The sequence below is a fragment of the Globicephala melas genome, chromosome 7 (genome assembly GCF_963455315.2).
Source record: "Globicephala melas chromosome 7, mGloMel1.2, whole genome shotgun sequence".
NCBI classification, from domain to species: domain Eukaryota; kingdom Metazoa; phylum Chordata; class Mammalia; order Artiodactyla; family Delphinidae; genus Globicephala; species Globicephala melas.
In genome coordinates, this window is record NC_083320.1 from 32,158,495 (window position 1) to 32,178,788 (window position 20,294).

Genomic DNA, 20,294 nt, shown 5'->3' on the forward strand with positions numbered 1-20,294 from the left:
CCTTTTCTCTCTAGCCTACTGCTCCTGAGATTTTCTTGGGGGAAGGTGGGAGAAGTGAATGTAGGTAATTGTAATGCAATGCATTATATAATAAAATGTTGAAGGAGAGGTGCAAAATGGGGAAGTGAAGAGGCGAGGGAATAATTCTAAATTGGGAGCACTGGGGGAAAATTCATGGAAGCTGTGGCATTTAAGTGGAACCTTTAAGGATGGGTAGGATTTCAGCTGATGTAGATGGGCAGGGTGAGGACATTCCTAGTAGAGGTGGAGGAATTGAGGAACAGCAATGGGGGAAGGGCAAAATTAGAGACACTCAAAGGCTTTTTAGCTCTTGTTGAGTCTGACCTTCAAAGATTGTCTCTGTTATTTTGCTTTCTGTGTTGTGAATTTACCAGAAACCAGATTTAGTATATTCAAGTAAGTACAGAAATGTCTACAAAGCTCAATACATGATTTTTTGGATAAGACATTTTGTGGTATTTGGACTGCTTCTCTCTCCTGTTTGAATTTAATAAAGAATTATTTGTAGCTAGTTCCTTGTGATGAATAATAGTTCTATTTGGCAGAAAAAGCCGCTGATATTGTCAGTCAGAGGTCTTACTAAGATTATATAGTGAGTAACTGGCTGAAAGATATGGAGTAGTGGGCACATATTGGGTGTGTCTCAAACTCTTGATCAGTATTGTTTGTTTTCACAAATATTTTAACACTTAATTTTCAGAAGAGGTGTTTTTAACCATTGTCTTGTCTTTGAAAAGAATTAAAATGGCTTTTCTTTTGGTTTTGCTACCTTTTGGTTCCCATCCCATGCATAATTATTTATTAGATGAGCATGGTGGATGGCTATCACAATATCATTCACAGATACTTGGACACACATTATAAAATCTCATGACTTTGCCTTGGTTCTGAAGTAGTTGAATGTCAACATTAGTATTGTTGATCTCAAACACTTATTTTAGGAAAATTAATATTAGCAAAACAAGATATATGACCTCAAGCAAATCACTTTCCTTGGACTCTCAATTCCTTTACCTATAAAGTGAGAAATTTGGGTTAAATCACTGGTTTTCAATCTGTGTTTTACTGAACTCTAGAACTCTGAAGAGGACTTTCAGAGGTTCTCCAGGTGTTTTGAGTTTAATTGCATTAAAATTGTGTTTTAAACCCAGAATAATAAAAAGCAACTACTTTTTGAGATGCACTATTTTAAGTGCTTTACATGTATTGACTTATTTCATCCTTGCTATAATCCTGTGATGCAGGTTCTGTTAATATGTGAAAAAACAGGCACAGACTACAGAGCTATAAAGTGGCAGAGCTGGGTTTGAAAGCAGGCAGCATAACTCTTAAGCTTGTGTTCTTAACTACATTCCTATATTGGCCACCATAATAAATAACACGCAATTTTTTTTTATTGTGGTAAAATATACAACATAAAATTTACCATTTTAACCATTTTTAATTGTACAGTTCAGTGGTATTAAGTACATTCACATAGTTGTGCAGCCATCATCACTATCCATCTCTAGAACTTTTTCATCCTCTCAAACTGAAACTACCCATTAAACATTAACTTCCCACCCCCTTTCCCTCTGGCCCCTGGTAACCACTTTTCTACTTTGTCTCTGTGATTTTGACTACTCTAGATACTTCATATAAATGGGATCATGCAATATTTGTTTTTGCCTTTTATCTGGCTTATTTCACTTAGCACAGTATCTTTTTTTTTGAATATCAAATTTATTTTTATTTTGGGGGGGCATAATTAAACCTTTTATTTTATTATTTTTCTTAACATCTTTATTGGCGTATAATTGCTTTACAATGGTGTGTGAGTTTCTGCTTTATAACAAAGTGAATCAGTTATACATATACATATATCCCCATATCCCCTCCCTCTTACATCTCCCTCCCACTCTCCCTATCCCACCCCTCTAGGTGGTCACAAAGCACTGAGCTGATCTCCCTGTAGCACAGTATCTTTAAGATTCATCCATGTTGCAGCATGAATCAGAGTTTCATTACTTTTTAAGGCTGAGTAATATTTCATTGTATGTGTATATACCACATTTTGTTTATTCATCTGTAGATGGACATTTGGTTGTTTCCACCTCTTAGCTGTTGTAATACTGCTCTGAACATTGATGTACACATATCTACTCAGGTCCCTGCTTTCACTTCATTTGGGTATATACCCAGAAGTGGAATTGCTGGATCATATGGTAATTCTGTGTTGGATTTTTGAGGAACTGCCACACCGTTTTCTACAGCAGCTGCAGCATTTTACACATTTGCAGCTGCAGCCAGCACAAGGGTTTCAGTTTCTCCACATCCTCACCTCAACACTTGTCATTTTCTGTGTTTTTGATAATAGCCATCCTAATGAGTGTGAAGTGGTATCTCATTGTGGTTTTGATTTGTATTTTTCTAATGATTAGGGATGTGGAGCATCTTTTCATGTACTTGTTGGCCATTTGTGTATCTTCTTTGTAGAAATGTCTATCCAAGTCCGTTGCCAATTTAAAAGATCGGGTTGTTTTGCTGTTGTTGAGTTGTGGCAATTCTTTATATACTCTAGATATTAATCTCAGATCCATGATTTACAAATATTTTCTCTTATTCTGTGGGTTGCCTTTTTACTCTGTTGATAGTGTCCTTTGATGTATAAATATAAAAGTTTTTCATTTTAATGATGTCCACTTGATCTATTTTTTCTTTTGTTGCCTGTGCTTTTGGTGTCCAGGAAATCATTGCCAAATCCAACGTCATGAAGCTTTTCCCCTGTATTTTCTTCGAAGAGCTTTATAGTTTTCGCTATTATATTTAGCTCTTTGATCCATTTTGAGTTAATACTTGCATATGGTTTTAGGTAAGGGTACAACTTCATCCTTTTGGTTGTGGATATCCAGTTTTTCCAGCACCATTTTTGAAAGAACTGTCCTTTCCACATTGAATGGTCTTGGCACCCTCTTGTACATATATATAAAATTTTCTCACATTGAAAACAGTAGTGCTGCATTGGTTACACTTGCTTAATTGGGGGGGGGGGAAGCATTCCTTAGAATGAAGCTTCTTTTACTATCTCTGATTATTTGTGAATTTTAAATGGGTAAGGAAAGTTGTAGTTTGCAGTAAGTTTTTTAAAAATTCAGTCCTGTGCATGTCTATTCATATAGAATTGTCTAAACAGTACATTACTATGGCATATAAACTGCGTTTGGTTAAATGACAGGCAAGACTCAAGCCCATTCCTTTGGGGGTATACTCATCCTGTGTAAGTCAATTTGTTTAGTAACAAATGAACATGTAACACTAAGTCCTGATATCATGTTACAGTATAGATGTTTTATAGCTCATTGCAAGTTTTAGGTTTTTCTTGTTTGCCTTGTAAGCAGTTTTTAGATATTGTTACTAACTCATTTTGAAAAGAAAATTCTTATTTAAAAAATTTCTCAAATCAATTTAATTGAAACATATCCTGAGACTGCAAAAGAAACCATTAAAAGCTACTAAGAAAACAAAGCAAGTGCTGCTACCTACTTGCAACTACTTATCTGAGTGAAATAAAAACAAAACTTTACAGAAATAAATGGGTTGTTTAGGTGTCAAGACTAACATCTCTAACCCTCATTTGTCTCTTTGAGTTTTTAATAAATTATATTTGAACATAAAATGGTATTAGCAGTGCTTTTGCAGTTATATATATTTGCCATGCTGCGTAAGATTTCTTCTGGAAAAGTTTTGTTGTGAAATATTAGAAGCCCCTCAGATTATATGATGTCTACACTTCATCCTGTGCTCTTAATCACTGTCATTTTAAGATATAGTATTTACCACACTTTGGGGCAGATGTCTTAAAATACATCACTCAGGGCTTCCCTGGTGGCGCAGTGGTTGAGAGTCCGCCTGCCGATGCAGGGGACACGGGTTTGTGCCCCTGTCTGGGAAGATCCCACATGCCGCAGAGCGGCTGGGCCCGTGAGCCATGGCCGCTGAGCCTGCGCGTCCGGAGCCTGCGCGTCCGGAGCCTGCGCTCCGCAACAGTGAGAGGCCCGTGTACCGCAAAAAAACAAATCAAAACAAAAACATCACTCATAACTTATAAATTGACTTTTTAAAAAGCATATGTTCTGCTATTCATAAAATATATATTGTTACTCTGCTTTAGGCAGAGCTACGCATAATGGAGAAATCAAAGAAATAGGTATATCTCCCCTCCAAAATAGAGAGGATACTAGTTTAAGTGCAGGATACAAGGAATCAGTAGAGAATGTAATTTAAGGGAGCAGAGTGTAAAAAGAAACAGAAGAGACTGGTGTTTGTTAGACTTGGAAAAGAAGGGACAAGTCATCCCTTTACATGAGAAGAAAAGCAAGATTGCGTGGCCCATAATTGATGTCTTGTCATTTGTGTAGCTCTAAAAATGTAAGCCCCCTGGTGAAGAATGGTGAAATCTGGAGAAAATTAGAACTGTGAACATATTGAATAGGCCCAAATATTGTAGAATTACAATAGTAAGTACAGTTTTTAAATTGTACTTGAAAATTGAATGCTTTTTTGGAAATCACTTTTAGAATGATCTTACTAAGTTTGATATGTTTGAAGAAGAGTGTTAGCTAAGTCAGTACAGCAAAATAACTAGCAGTGTGACTTGAAAATACAGTATATTCTTTATGTATCCCAGACTGTACGTGCCTCTATCCATGGTTCCAAGCATAGTTTATTTTCCCTAATTTTTCTAGTCAAAATTCTACTCATCCTTTGAGTCCCAGTTCCATTGCCACACACCTTTGTGAAGCTGTTTGATACTAAGTAGAATTCATTGCCTTCCTCTTCATTCCTCTAGGCCTTACTTGATTTTCCCTATATTGTAAATAATTGTATACTGTCTTAAATCCCCGATTCTGGAGTATTGGATCTAGTTTTACTCATCTGAAGTCTCTCAGTCCCTTAAATATAATAGAAGTGCAATAAAAACGGTTTTAACGAGGACTTCCGTGGTGGCGCAGTGGTTAAGAATCCGCCTGCCAATGCACGGGACACAGGTTCAAGCCCTGGTCCGGGAAGATCCCACATGCCGCGGAGCAACTAAGCCCGTGTGCCACAACTACTGAGCCTGCGCTCTAGAGCCCAGGAGCCACAACTACTGAGCCCGCGTGCCACAACTACTGAAAAGCCCGTGTGCCTAGAGCCCACGCTCCGCAACAAGAGAAGCCACCACAATGAGAAGCCTGCACACCGCAACGAAGAGTAGCCCTCGCTCGCTGCAACTAGAGAAAGCCCGCATGCAGCAACGAAGACCCAACACAGCCCTAAATAAATAAATAAATAAAGGTTTTAATGAAAGCCATCATTTGAAGAATTCTTTATGGTTGGTGTTACATCTCCTGAAAGAATCCATAAAAATCTAATAATGTTTATTTTATTTATAAAGAACAATTCTTTCTCGCCTTATTTGGTTTATTTTATAATGTAACAAATGACTTTAGAGACTTGTGAAGGGAATCAGTGATCCTCTTTATCTGTGAATAGAGTTCTTTATAAATGTTAGTAATGGCTCAAAAACCTTTTTGTTTACCCTAAGTTTTTTAAATAAATATTTGTTTTTTAAAGCAAGCGTAATGAATACAGTGCATTATGTTTGAAAAATCTTGGTTGTACTGCTTAGTAATACGGAAATTCCAAAGTCTGGATCTTAAATTTGTTTATTTTGGTACTTGGTTTTAATGCTTGTCTTAGCTAAAAGGCAGCTCATGCAGGGACACGTACCCCAAAAGAATAACTGCCTCTTTGGCTATACTTTCTAAATGGAGATACTCATTGTTGAATTTCTGTCCATCAATTATGCAGATTTGGCTAGCAGAGTTTGCCCTTTCTATACAAACCAATGTGAGGATTTGCATTTATATGTTTTTAATAAATGTATTCAAAATCCAGGGAAACTACGTATGGAAGGCATTTAAAGAATTAGAAAATGGTTTTTCTGTGTTTAGAGTGTGCAGGTATGAGTATTCAAGATGACACACATTGACTTCTTTTGAAATACAGTTATTTTCTTACTAAAAAAATGCTTCATTTACCTTTAAGGTACACGTAGATTAACTATGTTTTTGTTTTTAAAAACAACTGCTAGGTAGCGTACTGCTAACCGTCACTGATCACAGAAAGTCAGCAAATTTAGACTTTGTGTGTGTATGTGTGAAAGATAAATGCTTAACTCATCTTTAAATTTGACAACTCTTTTAAAATACTTTGCCATGAGACAACCAGTAAACCTGTTTGGTATAAAATATTTAACTGGTCACTCCTCAACTACATCAGCAACATTCTGTAACACTTGGTGCTGTTTCTGCTTCAGCTTGTCTTTTGCGGCAGTAGTTGCATTTGAGGTTAAACCTTACTTCCCCTGCCCCAACTTTCTTTTGTTGAGGTCAAAGCAGCTGCTTCATGAAGGATTAGATAATACAGTTTTTCCATAAAATATTGTTTCTATAAAGGAAATCATTTACTGTAAGAATATGTCTTCCCTGGAACACCAGTCTCTTGTAGCAATTTGCAAAAAGGTGCGTTCTTTATTTCATTTTTTTTTTTTTTTTTTTTTTTTTTGCGGTACGCGGGCCTCTCACTGTTGTGGCCTCTCCCGTTGCGGAGCGCAGGCTCCGGACGCACAGGCTCAGCGGCCATGGCTCACGGGCCCAGCCGCTCCGCGGCATGTGGGATCTTCCCGGACCGGGACACGAACCTGTGTCCCCTGCATCGGCAGGCGGACTCTCAACCACTGTGCCACCAGGGAAGCCCCTTTATTTCATTTTTGAAAAAGATTCCAGCAAATACTATCACTCTTCCCTCCAAATATTTAGAATCATTTAGTACCAGAACACTTAGACTACTTTATATATATGATGTGTGACTGTCTGACAGGTGGCCATAATGAAGAGGCCAGTGTCGTTTTCTATAAGGATACACATGTATTATATTGTATTACATTATATGGTACTTAAAATACATATGTGTATTAAGATAAAGATTAACTAGAACTCCTAATATGTTGTTCTTATACCCTAATGGATCATCACTCATACTTCCTGGGTTATAATCACCTCCATTTTGGAAATCGCTATACAAGCTTATTGAAGTACTGTTGATAATAATGAACCTTTTATATCAAGTTCCATTTCATAGTGTATAATATACTTGTATGAAGCCATCTTAAAAATAAAGCACTTGGGACAAGACATTCTGATTTTCTTACTAATTAGAAAGAAATGTTTGTGGAAGAAAAATAGATAAATTTCAACAAAGTGAGACCTTAATAAAATTTATTCTTTTAAAAAATTTTATTTATTTATTTATTTATTTATGGCTGTGTTGGGTCTTCACTGCTGTGCACGGGCTTTCTCTAGTTGCGGCGAGCGGGGGCTACTCTTCGTTGCGGTGCGCGGGCTTCTCATTGCGGTGGCTTCTCTTGTTGTGGAGCACGGGCTCTAGGCGAGCAGGCACGCAGGCTTCAGTAGTTGTGGCACGTGGGCTCTAGAATGCAGGCTCAGTAGTTGTGGCGCAGGGGCTTAGTTGCTCCGCCTCATGTGGGATCTTCCCGGACCAGGGCTCTAACTCGTGTCCCCGGCATTGGCAGGCGGATTCTTAACCACTGCGCCATCGGGAAGCCCAATAAAATTTATTCTTTACCACAATTGAAGTTATTAGCTTATTTTAGAATCTTCAGTTTGGATTTTGCATTATGCTTTCAGGAATTAGGGTGAATTAAAAGTACCCATTTAAAATTTAATTTAGTAATTCAGTAGTGTTGATAGACACAATTTTTCCATGCCCATAGTGAGCATTTTTTTCCTTGAATCTCTAGCAAGATAGAAAACGTTTCCATGACTCTACCCTTTATCTTTCCCTTTCTTCTCTACTTCTGCAACTGCAGCCACAGTTGCTTCATCACAGATATATTTTGCCTGTTCTAGAATTTTGTATTAGTTGAATCATATGTATGTGTTCCTTTGTCTCTGACTTCTTGCCCTCAGCATGATGTTTTTAGATCCATCCATGTTATTGCTTGTATCAGTAGTTTGTTTCTTTTTATTGTGGAGTAATATATGCAATTGTACGAATATTGAATGTACCATAGATTTGTTTATCCAGTTTCCTTTTGGTGGGCACCTGGACTGTTTCCAATTTGGGACTACTGTGAAGAAAACTGCCATGAATATTTTTGTACAAGTGTTTTTGTGGACAAATGTTTCATTTCTCTTGCATAAAGGAGTGGAATTGCTAGGTCATACGTAGATGTTCCTCTTTTTAAAGACTTGTATTTGAAGAACAATATACACATGTATCATAAACGTACACTTCTACAACCTGAATACTCCTGTGTAACCAGAACATAGATGAAAAAGAAAATTACCAGTGTGCCAGAAACCCTCCTCATATTTGCTTTTCTATACGACTGCCCTGTCATGGGTAGCCACTGCCTTGACTCCTTACTCTAATTTTGCTGTAAAGTCTTTTGGTTTGCTTGTTTCTTTAAATTTTTTTTCTAATTTATTGAGGTATAATTTCCACATAATAAACTGCACGCATTAAAGGATACTGCTTGATAAGTTTTCATACACCTGTTAAGCTATCACTGCAAACAAGGTAGGGAACATATTCATCATCCCCCAGTTTCTTCACATCCCTTTGCCAGTCATGCTCCCCTCCACCTCTGTCTCCGTGCAACCTGTCACTGTAGATTAGTTTGAATTTTCTAGAATTTGATGTATGGAATCATACAGTGTTCTCTTTCAGTCGTTCTCTCTCTCTAGTCTGGTTTATTTCTATGCAGAATAATGATTTTTTTAACAAGTCTATACAAAAGTCTTTATTTTAACATTAAAAAGAAAGAATCACATGTTCTTTCTCACAGCTTTACCAGACTGAACCATCCGATAAGTTACATGCACACAGGGACTTGGCAGATTATTGCACAGCTTTTCAACGGGTTGAGTCAGGACCAAGTGGCCACCTTCCCCACAGCTGGGCTCTGAATAATGATTCAGAATAATGATTATAGATTGATATAATAGAATAATAATTTTTAGATCGATCCATATTGTTTGGATTAGTTCCTTTTTATTACTGAATGGTATTACATTATGTGTATATACCACATTTTGTTTATCCATTCACCTGTTGATAGCTATTTGGGCTGCTTTCATTTCTAGCCTTTTACTAATAAAGCCGCTGTGACATTTTGTACAAATGGAGACAGATATATGTACACATATATCTTCATGAATATGTTTTTATTTCTCTTGGATAAATACTATGAGGACATGCTGAGTTATATAGGGTACATGTATTTTTAATTTTTTAAGGAACTGGCAAACTTTTCCAAACCTGTATCATATTATGTATCCAACCGCATTATATGACAATTTTAATTACTCTACATCCTAGCACTTGGTATCGTTTTCATTCTAGCCACTGGAATGGATACATAGTGGTATCTCATTGTGCTTTTAATTTGCATCTCCCTGATTACTAATAATGTTGAGCGAATTTTCATGTTCTTATTAGCCATTTGGGAAGTGACTGTGCAAGTCTTTTGCCCATTTAAAAAATTGGGTTGTTTTATCTTTTTTAATTTAGTTGTAGCAGTTCTTTATATATTCTAGGTACAAGTCCTTTATCAGATATATTTGTGAATTTTTTTTTTTTTTTGGTGGTATGCGGGCCTCTCACTGTTGTGGCCTCTCCCATTGCGGAGCACAGGCTCCGGACGCGCAGGCTCAGCGGCCATGGCTCACGGGCCCAGCCGCTCCGCGGCATGTGGGATCTTCCCGGACCAGGGCACAAACCCGTGTCCCCTACACCGGCAGGCGGACTCTCAACCACTGCGCCACCAGGGAAGCCCTGTGAATGTTTTTTCTTAGTCTGTGGCTTCCCTGTTTATTTTTTAGTGATGTATTTCAGATAGCAGAAGTTTTGATATTGCACTTCATGAAAATGATCAATATTTCCTTTTATGGTTAGTGATTTCTTTGTCCTAATAAATCTTGGCCCACACTAAAGTTGCAAAGATATCTCCCTATGTTTTTTCCTAGGAGCATTATGATTATAGTTTTCACATTTCAGTCTGTGATTCATTTTGTTTATGGTGTGATGTAGAGGTCGAACCCCACCCCCCATCCCATGTTTATGCAATATCCATTTGTTCCAGCATCATTTATTTAAAAAAAAAAAGTGCTTTCCATTTTTGTCAATTATATCTCAGTAAAGCTGAGGAAGGCCCCCTTTCCTTTCCTCCTTTGAAATCTTCGTTGAAAATATTTGACAATAAGCGTGGGTCTATTTCTGTACTCTCCATTCTGTTACAATGATGTAATTCTCTCTTCTTTTGCTAGAATTACATTGTCTTGATTACTTAGCCTTATAGTGAGTAAGAAGTCAAGGTAGAGGATATCCCCCAAGTTCTTTTCGCAGATTGTTTTGACTATTTTAGGTCACTTGCCTTTCCATATAAATTTTAGAATTAGATATTGGGATATACACCAGGAGTGTTATCATTAAATTGGAAACCTAGTCAATATGGGGAGAATTGGCTTATAATAATATAGTATCTTCCAATCCATTAACATGGTATATCTGTCCATTTATTTAGATCTCTAATTTCTCTCAGCAGTATTTTACATTTTTCACTTGGCATAGAATAAGCACTGCTTGCTGTCCTATTTGTATCTTTTTTTTTTTTATGGCCAAATCATACTTTACACAAGCTTATTTTTATAAGTAAAGGTTTGGTATGGAGATTTTCCATTTGATAACCTTTATCTAATGCATAGATGAAGGGACCACCTGTTCTGATGTGACAGTGCTACAAATAGAGGAGACTGAAACATATCTTTAGAAACATTAAAGCAGAAGCTTACAGCTTTATAGTTATTGGCATAATTCTTTTGACTTGTATGGTTGTGGATATTAATATTTAAAGAGACTTATCTTTATTAGCATAGCCTAGTATTTTTAGAATCAGAAGTAAAACAGAATCTTATCAGTTTAATTGGAGCATTAGTTCTTACCAGAGGAGTTTGCATTTTGAGTTTGCATTTTGTAGTTTGCCTTTTCTTCCCCCTTTCATTAATAATACTAATGGAAATATGCAACTCTCAGAAATGTATAAAGAAGAAAATAAAACATAATCCTACCACCCAGAACTGATTACAGTTAAAATTTTTGGTATATTTTCTCGTGTGTGTGTGTGTGCGTGCACATGCCTGTTTATATAGCTCATTATTGTATGCATAATTTAGTTCTTCTTTCATTTAAATGCTTATATCACTAGCATTTTCCCATGCAGTAAATGCTTTATGAATAATTTACAACATCTGCATTATAATCCAGGATGGACAATAAAACACACTTGAATTTACTGAGTTTTTCTTTTTTTGTGGGATATTTAGTTGCCTTTCCCCCTCCCCGTGTGTGTGTGTGTGTGTGTGTGTGTGTGTGTGTGTGTGTGTTTAATATTTGGCTTTAATGAGCATACTTGTTCACAATCTTTGTCTGTATTTTTAATGTCTTTCTAACATTGTTTTAAAGTCAGAAAAGTTTTAAATTGAAGTGTAAGATATGATAGACATCTACATACTCATCACCAGGAGTAATCAATTGTTTATATTTTGCTTCAAATAATTTGTTGAAGGAGAAATAACAGATAAAACAAAAATCCTCCCCAGATAACAATTTGTGTTATTCTGGTGCATATTTTAGCGCATTTAACAAATGTGTGTCCATAAAATTTTACTTATTACTGTCTGTGCTTTTGAATTTTATAGAAACAATAAATTATATCTTCTTCTAAAATTTGCATATTTTACTCAACTGTGTGGTTTGAAATTATTAGTACTGGTTCTTGTAGATCCAGTTCATTCTTTTTATCAGAATAAGCCAGTTTTTCCATTCCTCTTTTGAGGGGGGTTAGTTAGATAGATAGGATGCCACAGTGAACATCCTTTTACATTTCTCCTGGTGCTTGTATCTTACATATTTGGGCACTTAGAAGTGGTATTGCAGGATCATAAGGTGCATAATCTCCAGAAGGCTCTCCAAAGCGGTGGGGAGTACATGTCCCGACCGGCAATGTTCTCATTGCTCCACATCCTCCCCGCCCCCTGGTTTTATCAGACTTACTGTTTTTTTGCCAACTTGATGAGTACGAAATGGATAATATTTTTTTCTTTAGTATGTTTTTAGAGATATTGTTATTAGGATGGGAGCACAAGGTTCTGTAGCGTATTCAGTGAAACTTTTTATGCTTGGAAATTGTATTCTTTCAGATATCCATTAAGAAATGTTTTCTAATCACACATTAAAACTTTTAAAGAGTTTTGAATAAAAGCATTGTTGTTTATGTTTATTCACAGTGGGGTATAATTGTTTTGTCTAAAGAAGTATTATCTGTCCTGGCTATAAGACTGATATTGGAGAATTGCCTAAAATGCATTAACTCTTATGTTGTGACATCTGTGTAGATAATTTAGATGATTATTTGGCTAACAGAACCTTGACTGATTTTACTTCTTGTGAGCTTTTTGGGGAAACATTTAATTTTTTAAATCATGTACAGTCAAGTAAAAATGTAATATCCAGTTGTAATTTTTTTCATTTCAACAACTGACAATTGCTTATGACACAAGAGTAGAAATGATTTACTGTGGAAATTCTGAATGTATTATTCCTACAAAAGTTGTCTTCCCTAACCCTTTTCCCTACTGTGTGTGTATGTGTATAATAATACACATTTCCAGTTTAAAATATTGTAACATGTAGGCACATTAATTTTAAAAGTAAAGAATATAAAAGATGTAAAAGTTCTGTTCTCTGTTGGAGATTGTAATAAAACTGCCTGAAGGCAGGGACCATGTCTACCCTTTAAATAGCTATATTCTCTGTGTTTTTCTGTACAGTGCCTGACTCATAGTAGTATTTCACTAAGTATTTGTTGGATGAACGATATTATTTCTTGCTAAGTAGTAATCTTAAGTGAAAAATAACTACTTTTTTAGTACAGATAAACACAGACTTAATTCTGTGTGAACCTAGAATTCTGTCAGTATTTATTCTTAAATGGTAATATTTAAGCTTTGGTTTTTTTGGTCTTCTGAGTGAGAAGCAAGCAAGTAAAGGCAAAAAAGTGGTAGTTTTTATTATAAAGAAACTCAACTCTGGATCTTTTTTTTTTTTTTTTTTTTTTGCGGTACGCGGGTCTCTCACTGTTGTGGCCTCTCCCGTTGCGGAGCACAGGCTCCGGACCGCAGGCTCAGTGGCCACAGCTCACGGGCCCAGCAGCTCCATGGCATGTGGGATCTTCCTGGACCCAGGCACGAACCCGTGTCCCCTGCATCAGCCGGCAGACTCTCAACCACTGCGCCACCAGGGAAGCCCAACTCTGGATCTATTTTTAACTGAAAAAGAAAACTAACTTTTTAGCCTAAGAATTCACTTGGAGTCCCTCTGCATGATTTAGGTGTATTTTAGCCTGTGAACGTCCAGTTCTCTCTCCATGACTTCTGACTTGACTTCCTTATTGTCTCATCTCTCTGCTCCTGTATCTTTGCCCCTAGTCCTTGTGGGCACAAAGCGCTTTCCTTTACGAGCCAAGGGTCTCATAAATTTAGTGACTTTATTGACCATTTGGAGGTTTACAAGGGAGAAATCACATGATGTGTATGTAGCCTTTTACCATCTTACAGCCTCTGCACCCCATCTGTGGCTACTTTCCCCAGCCAGCTCTTCAGACCTGCCACCATTTTTTTATCCTGTAGAGCTTTCTCAGAACTTTAGTCCCCCACTCTCAATGTAGTTTTCACAAGGAGTAGCACTGTGTTGTGTTGTCTATTGCTGTGCAATGGATCGCCCCAGAACTTAGTGGCTGAAGACAGCAGCAATCGTTTTATTATTATTTCAAATGGTTCTGGGGGTTACCCAGGCTTAGATGGTTCCCACTGGGAATGTCTCATGCAGTTGAAGTCAGGGGCAACTGGAGCTGGAGTCCTCTCAAAGGATTCCTCACTTACCTGTCTGGTGGTTGAAGCTGGGACCTCAGCTGCGTCTGTGGGCTAGTTTCTACACTTAGCCTTCTTCTGTGGCCTGGGCTTCCTCACAGCATAATGTTGGATTCCAGCAGCAGCTTTCCGAGAGAAACAGCAGGTGGAAGCTGTTAGCACTTTTGATGATCTAGTCCCCGAAGTCACTCAGCATCACTTCCTCCATAGTTCATAGGTCCTCCCCAGAGTCCAGGGAAAGGAACATAGACTTTACCTCTCAATAAAGAGTGTTAAGGCAGATTGTTGTGAGAAGAGCAAATGAGACTGGGGATATTGTTGCAGTCATTTGGAAACTATCATCTGTCTTACTATATCAGGTAGGTTTACTGATCCCCAGCTGAAATTCTGATGAACAAAATTTTATCCACCTTCTTTTATCTGAAAAAATTTCATTACAGATGATGAGGAAGTTATAGATACGTTCAAATGCCACTGCCTTTAAGAATGAAGGTTAAAAAGTAATCTTTAATCCTGCTGTCTCTGTTCGTTGGAGCATTTCAAATGTACAAATGTGTGGACTCCATCCCAGTCTCCCAATAATTAGAATGTACTGGACGGACCAAAGGCATATATTTAAAAGCTTCATGGCAACCTATTAGAGAGGATTCAAGCCTTCTGCCTGTACTCCCCATATATTTACCAGTGCCACACCACCGTCCTGTGGACTCGCTAACATTTTGAAACTTCCCTCCTCTCTTTATATTCAAAGTATATGATATCAACAGAAAACAGTGGTAGTCTGTACTAGAGTGCTAAATAGTGTGATAAGACTGTAAGTAAAAAACTGAAATTTAAACGAACATACAAGCTGTAGTCATCAGGGCAGTTTCATAAGAGTGAACTTAAATTGGATCTTGAAAAATAGATGGAGCTTAGATATGTTTTGTATTGATGGGAAACTCTTCTACTCAATTGGTTGTGAACATTATTTTTTTACTGAAGTATAATTGATATGAACATTATCTTTAATCATTTAAACAGATATCTTGGAGATGGTCAAATGGATCATTTTGCTCTCAAATGTGAAGATTAAATGCAAGGGATCTCTTTTTGATACAGTAGATATTTCTATTTTGCTTATCTGTTTCAGACATGGTTTAACAAAGTCAAAGGCATTCTTCCCTGTGACAGCCTCTGAAAGACTACTGTAGCAGTTTATCATTTTTTTCTATGCCCAAATTATTAAATCTGATTTTAAGTAAATCTGCCAATGGTGTTTAAACCCTTTTAAATGTTTTCATCAACCACCTTCTTAAATAGAGAAGTAAAGAAAACATCATTGATAGAAGCTGGGCCACAGTGAAAATAGGAAGCCCTCAGTAGATGTTACCTATACGCCAGACTCTGAAGTCTTTAATGTAGATTATTTCATGTATGCTTCACCATAAGGATGTGGGATGATTTTACAAATGAGGACACAGGTTTAGGAAGATGTGAAAGGACTAATACAAGTTCATGCAGCTATTCAGTATTCAAATCAGGTAATCTAATAACTGGAGAGCCCCAGCTCTTGACCAAATCAAGTTCATTTTCTTCATCTGGGAATGCCTATGAAACAGTGATGGAAGAAAGGACACCACTTAGCCATCTGTGGAATGACAAATTGTAACCAAGAGTGTCTTCTTTTTTGTATATTGTAGATATGGCTCCAGTCATGTGAACCTTTTAGCTATGATCAAAAACAGTGCAACAAACTTAACACTACCTGACCATTATTAGATTTGGCCAATGTGGTGAGATGAGAATCACTGATATTTTGAAACCTACCCCCCCTTTTCTTTTTTAACCCCACATGCTGTTTAGCCAAAACTTATAATGGTTAGGCATTGTTACTGGTTTCTTTAAGGTTGTAGGAAGATTAGTAAAGTTATTGGGTTTTATTTTTTTTAAATTTAATTTTAACAAAATTTTAATTTTTTGTTTAAATTTTGTTGAGAGGTTAATAAAGAACAGGTAAATGTTTTTTATTTACTTTTTAAAATAATTATTTTATTTTTGGCTGCATTGGGTCTTTGTTGCTGCGCGTGGGCTTTCTCTAGTTGTGGCGAGCGGGGGCTACTCTTCGTTGCGGTACGTGGGCTTCTCATTGTGGTGTCTTCTCTTGTTGCAGAGCACAGGCTCTAGGCGTGTGGGCTTCAGTAGTTGTGGCACACGGGCTCAGTAGTTGTGGCTGGCGGGCTCTAGAGTGCAGGCTCAGTAGTTGTGTCGCACAGGCTTAGTTACTCCGCGACATGTGGGATCTTCCTGGACCAGGGCTCGAACCCATGTCCCTGCATTGGCAGGCAGATTCTTAACCACTGCGCCACCAGGGAAGTCCTGGGTAAATGTTTTTAATCTTTCCTCTCTCTGAGACTTTCTTTGAACTTCAGTTTCCTCATTATAATAAGATGGAAGTGATACCACCTGCTTTCCTGCTTTTTCGAACTAGAGCAGTGTACTCCTAGACTCCCCTAGGTGTGTCTGTGCAAGTGCACACAGGGTTAGGGATTCAGAGGGATTGGGAATGCAGAACCATAGAATAAATGTCACCATTATCTTGGAGTTCTAAATTTATTTGATAGGCAGTTTTAAACACTTTTTCTATTTTAACTTATAGAGCAGAATGTAAAATTAATATGCAATTTTAAGATAAGATAGTTGAATTCAAAATAAATTTTAGGTGTACAGCAAGCCCACTCCAGGGATATTGCTCATTCTGTCACTGGCAGCCACTTTTCATACTTCTTGGAATCCATATTTTGTTGTGCAGTAAGTCAAATTTAATTCTTTCTTGTAATCATGACCATTTCTACTGTTCAGACAAATGAATAGATTGTGGGAGGTAAAACCGAAACCCATAAAAACCCTAACAGTATTAAATTATTAGAAGTCAAGCACCCTGAACAAGTTCTAGACTCCTGCTGAGACTTCATTTGTGTTGGGAATTCGGGTTGCAGAGAAGGTGGAAAAGCGAGCTGCCTCAAGCCCCTCCCTCCCCTTAAGCAGTATGCCTAAAGAGTAACTGGAAAAGAGGTGCTTTTCCTCTGGAATTCAGACTGGAGAGAGAAGACTGATAAATTTGAAGGGATTTAGAGTGAAGTCAGTAATGAAATAATAGAACTTCAGTCAAGAATAGGTTGAGAAGGGTGGGGAGAGGCCTTTGGATTTAACTAGTCCTTTTTTTTTTCCCCAGACTAAAAAAATGAGGTCTAAGGATTTAAATGATTTAGCCCATAGTTTCTGCTAGTTAGTGGCAGAATAAGAATTTCCAGTTTCCTGACTCCTTATCCCAGCTGGCTTAGGCTAGGAACATCTTGCAGACTTTCCTTAAACGGACCAGCTTTTCAGTGTTATTAGATAATAAAGGTTTCTGCTCTTACTAATTCATATTTAGGGCATAAAAATGAAAGATTTACTTACTTGAGTTTTCTTGTTAGCCAGAATTTGTGTTAAAATGTTAGAGGATGTTTATTTAACATCTATTGTTTAAACATTCCACAAACTCGTTCTGAAAATTTCAGTTAACTATAGACTCTCTCCTCTACCCAAAAGAAATCTTGACCATCAGTCTTATTTATTTCCATTTTTGGCTGGTTAATGTCAGGAATAATGAGCCATCTCTGGTTGGTTTTCTGACTCCTGCCACAGTAAAATACTAAGATATGCAAAGATGGAGGCAGAACTACTTTATGTGGGATTTACTAGTAAAGTGATTCTCCCCAACCTTGAGCTTCTATTCAGAATTCTGGTTAATTCTAAACATTTGTTTTAGCAACTGTATAAATTTTGGATTTTCATATGCAGGAATTTGGATTAGCTCCTTTGAAGGATACTGAGAGAGGGAAATGATGGAACAGAATGGGGAGAATCTAAAGCGTGGTATGTAAAGCAGGTTGCAGAACAGGATTACAGAATTTTAGAATGAAACCTTGGAAAGGAGAGAAAGGGATATAAAGGAGGTTGAGAGAAGAGATGCATTGTGATAAATGTATTGATAAACTTCCTAATACTTTGAATTGAATAAATTATTTGCTTAAGACTAGTTTGAGTTAGGTTTCTGTCACGTGCAGAAACCCTTACTAATACTCATTTAACTTTTTTTTAAATTTATTTTTGGCTGTGTTGGGTCTTCGTTGCTGCGCACGGGCTGTTCTCTAGTTGTGGCGAGTGGGGGCTGCTCTTCCTTGCCGTGTGTGAGCTTCTCATTGCAGTGGCTTCTCTTGTTGAGGAGCATGGGCTCTAGGTGCGCGGGTGTCAGTAGTTGCGGCACAGGGGCCCTAGAGCACGTGGGCTTCAGTAGTTGTGGCTCGAGGGCTCTAGGGTGCAGGCTTGGTAGTTGTGGCACGTGGGCTTAGTTGCTCTGCTGCACGTGGGATCTTCCCGGACCAGGGCTCGAACCCGTGTCCCCTACACTGGCAGGCGGATTCTTAACCACTGCACCACCAGGGAAGTCCCTCATTTGTTAATTTTTATAAGAGAGTCATATAACACAGCTGTTGAATCAGATCATATAATATAAAACTATTCTGCTGAAACTAAAATGCATTGTAGAATTTTTTTTTCTAAACCATTCCTCTATTATAGAGAAATTAATTTTAAATGTGTTGGTTCCTTTAAGTTAGTATTTTTGAGAGCCGGATAAATTAGCCCCCCCCTTTTTTTTAAGAAATGCACCTTTAGCTTTGAGTCATCTTAAATTAGATGTCATCTTAAATTTTAAGTCATCTAAAATTAGAAATATTTAACAAAAAAAAGTTGAAATTCAGATGAAGAATTGATTCTTTGGTAGTTGCTCTGGGGTGAAAAATGAGAACCATATGGTCTCTTTCTAGAAGCCTACAACCTAGTTGGGTGTGGAGGGTCATAAGGCAAGTGCACAAATAACCACCACACAATACAAAGCTGATTAGTGATAAATGCCATAGAGAGGTACAAAGTTCATGGGCGTCTCAGAGGAAGTAGTACCTAATTCTTCTTTTGTTTAGCAGTGTTTAAACTTTTTTTTTAGTTTTCTTTAAATTAAGATATACATACATAACATTCACTTTTTTCTTTTTTTTTGCGGTACTTGGGCCTCTCACTGTTGTGGCCTCTCCCGCTGCGGAGCACAGGCTCCGGAAGCGCAGGCTCAGCGGCCATGGCTCACGGGCCCAGCCACTCCGTGGCATGTGGGATCCTCCTGGACCGGGGCACGAACCCGCGTCCCCTGCATCGGCAGACGGACTCTCAACCACTGCGCCACCAGGGAAGCCCTAACATTCACATTTTTAAAGTGTAAGTTTCAGTGGGTTTTAATATTCACAGGTTGTGCAACTTCACCACTATCTAATTCCAGCATAAACTTTTTAAAAAATTCAAATATTTTTAGCTATGATATGCCCTCTAGTTCTTAGGCTCCACCACTCCCTACTGGTCTACATCTGGCTGCCTCTGGTCTTTATATTGGCCACCTGATTCCTGAAGGCATTTAAGTTTGCCTCCAGGCTTGAGGAGTTGTTTTTCTAGTTTCCTGTACCTTGGAAGCAAATGCCCGCATTACCCTGGGGTTGCAGGTGTGGGGAATACTGGCTGCTTGCTGTCTTGCTGAGCATCCTTTTCCCCACCTCTATCCCTTTTCCCACTCTACCCTCTGACTCCTCCAAGAATGGTCCCCACCTCTGCTGCAGCCTTTTGAGAGGGACGACTTCTGTTGCCTTCGAAAGGGCTTCCTTGGAATAAAATCCAAACTGCTTTTCTTGGCTTACAAATCCTTACATGATCTGGCTTTTTCTTCTCATCAGACTAATCTTTCTGTTCCATGACCTAGCAAACTTGTACCCTCTGCCTGGAATGCTTTTCTTTCTGATCTTTGCATGTCTGATTCTGTTTTGTCATTCATATCTCATTTTAAATATCACTACTCAGAAAGGTCTTCCCTGGTCATTGAATCTAAAGCGGCTACTTGCTCACTTTCCACACAACTCTAATTTATTTATCACCACAGTTGTCATGGGTCTGATTTTGTTGCTGTTGTTAATAATTTTCTCTCCACTAAAATGTAAGTTCAGTGTTAGTGGGTCCCTTGTTTGTCACATGTATAACTGCATCCTGAGCTTCTAGAGCAGTGTTTGGCACATAGCATGTGCTTAATACGTTTATTTGTTGAATAAATGGTTGCTTTGAACTGTGGCTCTTGCACTGGTTCATCTGCCAGTATGATTCCATTTCTGTCTTACAGAA

At 37.8% G+C, this 20,294-nt stretch overlaps 1 protein-coding gene across 4 annotated transcripts in view; it reads left to right on the forward strand.

Moving 5' to 3' along the window:
• Positions 1-20,294, forward strand: part of RAPH1 (Ras association (RalGDS/AF-6) and pleckstrin homology domains 1) — a 98,509-nt gene that overhangs the window by 1,862 nt on the left and 76,353 nt on the right. The gene's annotated exons all lie outside the window — the stretch shown is intronic.